Source organism: Cynara cardunculus (genome assembly GCF_001531365.2).
Source record: "Cynara cardunculus var. scolymus isolate 2C chromosome LG 1, CcrdV1, whole genome shotgun sequence".
Classification (NCBI taxonomy): domain Eukaryota; kingdom Viridiplantae; phylum Streptophyta; class Magnoliopsida; order Asterales; family Asteraceae; genus Cynara; species Cynara cardunculus.
The window spans coordinates 23,810,623-23,817,951 of NC_037528.1; the positions used below are offsets into that span (position 1 = coordinate 23,810,623).

At 33.6% G+C, this 7,329-nt stretch overlaps 1 pseudogene; it reads left to right on the top strand.

The window, feature by feature from the left end:
- The window catches only part of LOC112525511, a 12,624-nt pseudogene that overhangs the window by 3,025 nt on the left and 2,270 nt on the right, over positions 1–7,329 (top strand).

The following is a 7,329-nucleotide window of genomic DNA, read 5'->3' on the forward strand; positions in this document are numbered from 1 at the left end:
AAAATTCGTCCCTAATCCGGTGGTGAAATGAGATTCAACCACGATATTTCACACTTATTAACATGTTACTGTGTTAGAACACCTGACGGTGGTCAAGTTAGTCATCAATTAGATATAAATAATCCATGCATATATATATATATATATATATATATATATATATACACACACACATTTAGTTCTATATACTTCTTTACTTATGATTGTATTATAACACTTTGGCTTTGATTGATGGCACTTGATCAATAACCGATTAATAAATTAGTTATGCCGATTAACATCGTTTTTTTACAGAGTCCATTTGGGCTTGATCTTAACCGGAAGTCTATTGTTCATAGAATGCACTTACATTAAGTTTCAGTATATCCCAAACTCTATCCACTTAGTTTTTTTATCCGTTAATGCACTTGCGGTTTCTTATCATACTAACATCTAGACCTGAAAATTAGCTGTTACAGTCAAAATCGGCAGATGAACAGGTTAAAATGACACGCTCGAGTTCTTGGTTGTGTTATTCGGCAATATGAAGGTTAACAATTGTAAATTCATGTTGGCGGTTTTTATTCCGTGGGGTCTTGAACTTGATCCCAATCCTCTAACACGGGGACTAAATTGTGGTCATAACGACACACACGTTATGAACGAATGCACATTATGTTATGTGAATATGCATGAAGAAACTATGTTACTTATGTAATTATGGTATATTTATAAAAATTGCTAAAGAAATTTTGAAATAGGTAAACCGTGTAAGTTGCTGAAAAATCATTTTATTACATGTATCACAGGTGAAATATGAAGTAGGCTCGGTTATATCTTGAGAAGACAAAATTTAGTTATATTGTTACAAAGTTATGTCTAATATTTGGTAATAATTGGAATGACGTTTGGATATTTGACCGATCTAGGGATTATGTGTAAGAGGTCGTTTACCAAAACACTTGCCCGGTAAACACTTACCGGTAAAATTCAACACTATCGCTTACTTACCGGGTAAGATTTTATTCACTAAAACGCATCGCTTACTATCTGTTTTTCTTAATGTTGATGTGTGTGATGATGATATTAACAAGTAGATGTGCATTTAATCCATTCATACATTAAAAATATAAAAAGTTGATATTGATGTATATAAGTAGTAAATTAATAGATGGATTTGCATTTAACTGTGCTTGATGTGTGCAAGTTATAATAACAAGTGTTTGTTGCTGCCACTTAAGAAATTCATGACCCAAACTTTGGGCCAAGATAACTCAGGCCCAATAATGTTGTTTTAGTTACTTGGGTCTTGGGCTCATCTTCTCGGTCAGTCCAACATCGTTCTTCTTCCCTACGACTCCCCTAATCCCATCCATTCCTATCAAATTTAGGAGCTGTGTGGTTCATGTTGGAGAATGAAAATGGAAATGAATATGAAAATAACAAAAAAATAAAATGGAAATGAATTTTCATCACCCCAGTTCAATCTGGAATGGAAATTTTAGACTTATGGGGGGATAAACTCATTATATTATATAATACCAAATAGTTTCTTTTATTTTAATTTACATTAATTACTACTTAATACCTCTGACTAAACACCCTTTTAGTGAAACAAGAGTGATTAAGAAAGCCACTCGTAGTCACAGTGTTATTTTCGAGTTTTTGATCCTCCAATCTACCTGTTTTAACTCTGATTTTAATTGTTGTAATATTTGTTAGTATTTGATCTTAATACACTTATTGTTGGTTATGGTTCAAGCCAAATCCATAGCAACCAGAGGCGGACCTATTAAGGGTCGAGCGGGCTCCCATGCTCCTACTCGCTCGATATTTGTAAGAGAAAATAATTTAGACGTACACGTTTGATTTTGATTAGTGCTCTCAAACATTTTGATAACACATATCAAACCTGGTTGATACGGTTCAGATAGTTGGATTAAATCGTGATTTACTATAGGTTTCAGGTTTGAATCTTACATCTAGCAGATATTTGATTTTTCGTTACCTTAAAAATTAACAATAAAGATACAACTATAAAGATTGAATTGAGAACCTTAAGTACAATCATAAAAATAACTATCACTACACCTAAACGGTGTTTTGTTTATTTTTCTCACATTTCAATTTTTATTACTTTTATTCATGATTTATTTTACTTTTCATCGAAATTTCATTTTAAAAGTCGTTTTTTATCCTATTCTCACGACAACATACATTTTATTTTAAATGTCAAGATCGATTCCATTTGAGAAAATGTATTTTACTCGCCAAATCGATAGAACTGATTTTTTCTTGATCAAGCCATGTTGACTTTCCCGTCAAACTGTTACTTTTTGGACCTTTGATTCACCTTAAAGGTGCATCTGCTCAAAAAAATTCTTGGGTTTGTGCTGACAATAGTGGTACTTGCGTCCATTGAACTACCATTAGGTTTACTTTTCGTAAGATTTTGTTTGCTATCCGTACTTATTTCTATTCCATAAGCAAACCACATATTATCCCTTGTCTAATTCAACATCGTTGTATATGGTGGCTCTCAATCGTATATAGACTTCTCACTTCTAGCCTTAGTCTCGTCCCAAAATTCCAACTATTTGACTCGTTTTAGCATACTATACAATAATAAGAAACAAATCAAAGCTTACATATAAAAATCTTATCTCAAAGCGTCGATTATGTGTTCATGAAGCTCCAACTCTACCCTTGCTAGTTGCTTTTAGCTCAAGGATTTTTTATATGTTATTTAATGCAAATCATTTGGTGAATGAATACGGTTGATTACGATTTACATAGGAATTCTGTTGGATCTCATCATGATGAAGCGTCACACATTACCTTCCTGTTTTTCTTATGTTATAACAAGTCAGGGGATTCTAAAGAAACGAAAACAAATACCCCCTCCACTTTTGTTTTTTAATTATTTCACCCAAAGTATGCAAAATGTATTTTCTTGTTCTACCGTTCTCTTTACCAAATTTACTATGAATCAACCGGATGCCTGTACAAGACCTCCATGCGAGCGAGCATAAAGTCACATTCGTTGCTTCCAAAATCTCAGCCAAAGTCGAAGGTATGCAACTTCACAAGTTTTATACGTCAAGTCCCCACAACTTTCGAAGTCATGGAAAATGTACCAAGAGTTGTCTTCCAATTTATATGCCTTTCAAGGTGAGTCGCAAGTCGCATAGAGCATAATTCATAGAAATCCCGTGAATTGTGTACTACAAAATTCTACACTACCTGTAGTGGCTAATTATTATTAAATAAATTAGCAACGATTATATTATGTGTGATTTTGGTTCAATATTTATATTGACATCCTAACATTTAGTGTAACAGCAAAGATATTTATTCTACATCCATTGAATTATTACAAATTGTTTTTTTGACGTCGAATTGATTACACATTTAACATCCAAAAACATCATCATGAGTGAATATATCGTTTAGATATTCGTTTAATCACAAGAAGTGTCTTTTGGCAATTTGCAACCCGCATTTTCACTTCATAGGAAATAGGAATAGTCGATTTAATTAGATATCTCATAAGGAAAGAACACTAGTAATTATTTTGTTTAAATAAATATTAGTTTCTATTCTTGATCGATCATGTAAAAATACGGACGTTACATTCTTTGATATATAATAGGTTATACTGAAATCTTGTGTTGTCACATGTAGTGGCATTTAGAGAAGGCCAAAAATCAAGATTCATCGTAATTAGTTCCTGTCCCGTCAAATATGGTGGCCCGATTAAGCTTTGTTGTAACCGATTATGAGAACCGGTCCCGGTCCGGGCACAAACCAGTCCTATATTTTTCTTTTGATTTTTCTTAAAGAATGCAAAAATGTTATTCCGATACACTTTAAAATATATAACGGGTCAATCAAATACACTTAAAAGTTACGTTTCATTATAACTTTGTCATTTGTTTCAATCAAATACACTTAAAAAGTTAGAAAGACATATGAAAATAATTCTAGAAAATTGTTCCTTGATTTTGAAGTCTAAGAATCGCCTCAACGTCATCAATGTCGGGTTTATCATCAACGTCAAATCGTGAGAAAGTGCCGCCGGTATCGGTAGTTGGCGGAGTTGTTAGGTTCATGGTGTATTCGTTTTCTTCCATGTTCACTGGCCCATCTTGAGTAAGTGATTACACAAAGAAAGAGATGAGAAGTAGGAGTTGTTAAAAACCGAAACCGAATACGAGCCGAAATCAAAAGTTATAGCGAGAATTGTGATTGTTTTTTACGTTTGTGAGTTGTTATCTTCCTTCATACACCATATGCCTTATATATAGTGTATAGAGGCTTAAAAAGACAAAAAAAAAAAGTGTAACAAAAAGGCCATATGTAACGGCTAGAAACAACTATCTTTTTGAAAAAAACTAGATCAGGTCAGGTCGATGATAAGAAATGCAATGAAAATTGTGCCTCTTTTTCATCCGTACAATTGTTTATTAAATTCATTTGTTGAACGTAAATCCTTTTGACTAGTTTGTTAGAGTCTTATTTCTTTCCTTTTTTCAAATTATCTCGCTATACCTCGTGCAGCTTGATCCTGCAACAATACCTTGACCAACTCCATATCCAATAGAAGCAAGACTTAAAACCAACCCAACAAAAACAAGGGAACCAACAGAAATCAGTGGATTTATAATAAGTTTCTTATAAAAAAAAAAGAATAATAATACACTCAACAAATAAACTAGGATCCACTTTATAGTTTTGGAAATTCAATATCTCCAGTATTAATTTGGTTTGGTTATTTGTTTTATTATATAACGTATCTTCATACTAAATATTTGACTCAACCACATATCTGTACAAGTATATATGAGAAAATCAATGAATAAAGGATTGATAATTCCCTACTATCTATTAGGTTATTTTATGACTTTTCTACTCTTATGAAAAATGTTTAGGTTTTATTTATGCTATGTTATATGTAACAACCTCCAAATTCACACATTGCATATAACACATATTTCATACATAGAATACATGTTTTCCCCACAAAGGTCCATAATACAAGAGTCTATAACGTGAAATACATAACTCAAAAATTCAAAAAGTACATGCTCTTGTATCCTAGCATCTATGCTCCAAAACATAGGTAATCAAGATCTTCACACAGCTAAACACATAGGGAAGTAATTCACATAATGCTCTTTCCCTTATTATCATTACCTGCACACATATTTTTGAAAACACAAAATGARGGTTAGACATGTATGTCTAGTGARGTTCCCTTTTTATGTAATACAGGGTGAAAATCACCAAAACATTAATTTCAAATAATTCATTCCATGTAGTAAAGGCTGAAAATCATATTATGTTCAAAACACTTTTAATCAAAATCAATGACCATAGGCCATATTTTCCCGTAACCATAACATCAATACTATTATTTCTAATAAGAACAACATCTCTGAATCCTCAAATCACCAAGAAGTGAGAACTCCAATCTGTTGCATTTCATGATCTTTTAATTGCCGAGATGCGTATGATATTACTTTTCCTCTTTGCATCAAGACACAGCCCAAACTTAACTTTGAGGCATCACTGTATACCCCGAAATTTTTAGTTCCATGGGTAAGGTTAGTATCAGAGCACTGCAAAGATGGTTTTTTAGTTATTGAAAGGTTTCGGTTGTTCTTCTTCCCACTGCCAATCCCAAGAAACTTCGAACTTCAGATGGTGTTTTTGGTGCCTCCCATTTTTCAACGGCTTCAATCTTTGCTGGATCTACTTTTACTCCAGCCTCGGATATGACATGCCCCAAAAATTGGACTTCTCTTAACCAAAATTCACACTATGATAGTTTAGCATATAACTTTTCTCTTTTCAAAAGTTCAAGGATTAATGGAAGATGCTTTGCATGCTCTTCTTTGGTTTTAGTGTATATGAGAATATCATCGATAAATACAATGACCAATTTATCGAGGTATTCTCTACATACTCGATTCATTAAATCCATGAAAGTTGCAGGTGCGTTGGTCAAACCGAATGGCATAACTAGGAATTCATGGTGCTCGTACCTGGTTCGGAATGTCGTTTTTGCAACATCTTTAATTTTCATCTGATGGTAACCTGATCGTAAGTCAATTTGGGAGAAATAACTGGCTCCCACCAATTGATCAAACAAATCATCAATCCTGGGCAATGGATATTTGTTCTTTATGGTCAGTTTTTTTTTCAGCTCCCGATAATCAATACACATACGCATAGTACCATCTTTCTTTTTCACAAACAAAACTGGAGCTCCCCATGGTGAAGTACTCGGCCTGATAAATCCCTTGTCCGACAAATCCTTCAATTGTGTAACCAGTTCTTTTAATTCTGATGGARCTAATCTGTACGGTGCTTTCGCTACAGGTGCTGCTACAGGTGCTGCTCCAGGTATTAAATCAATYYCAAATTCTATAACTCTATCTGGAGGTAATCCTGACAAGTCTTCTGGAAAGATTTCAGGATAATCACTGACAACCGGAATTAATTCTTGCTTWCTCTTTTCTTTCTTGGCATCGATTACGTAGGCTAAAAATCCTTGGCATTTCTTTTGGATACATTTTCTGGCTTTCATAACTGATAACAGATTGGGGTGATGATTCTGATGATCACCATAAATAACCATTGTCCCTCTGTCTGACAATATTATTCTAATCATCTTCTTATTACACACAATGCTAGCCTGGTTTTTGGCCAACCAATCCATTCACACTACTACATCGAAATCTTTTATAGGCATGGGAAACAATCTGATGGGTAGCTTGCAACCCTCAATCAAGATAGTGCAGCTTTTAAACACATAATTCACATATACTTGACCGTTAGCAGTATCAACTAATAACTTTTCGTCAAGGGGCACAGAATTCATACTGGCATATAAGGCAAATGATGGGGATACAAACGAGAAGTTTGCACCCGAGTCAAATAACACTTTAGCATGTATTGAGTTCACGGGAAAAGTACTTGTAGATTCAAAGTTAATAAACATATTTTCACATTCCCAAAATATAATAAAGTATTTAAGTTCAGTTATGTACCTGTAGATTCAAAATTACATTGGCCAGATGTAATCCGAAAATACCTTACACACTGACCTCTTAACTTATCATATTTATTCCAAAGGTGCTAACTATGTCTGGGACCCTAATATGCAATAAAACAGTTTAAGTCTAGGCATCATGCATGTGAATACCTAAATCTCTTAAACTCAAGCTCTAATACCAACTTTTGTAACAACCCCCAAATCCACGCATTGCATATAACACATATTTCATACATAGAATACATGTTTTCCCCACAAAGGTCCATAATACAAGAGTCTATAACATGAAA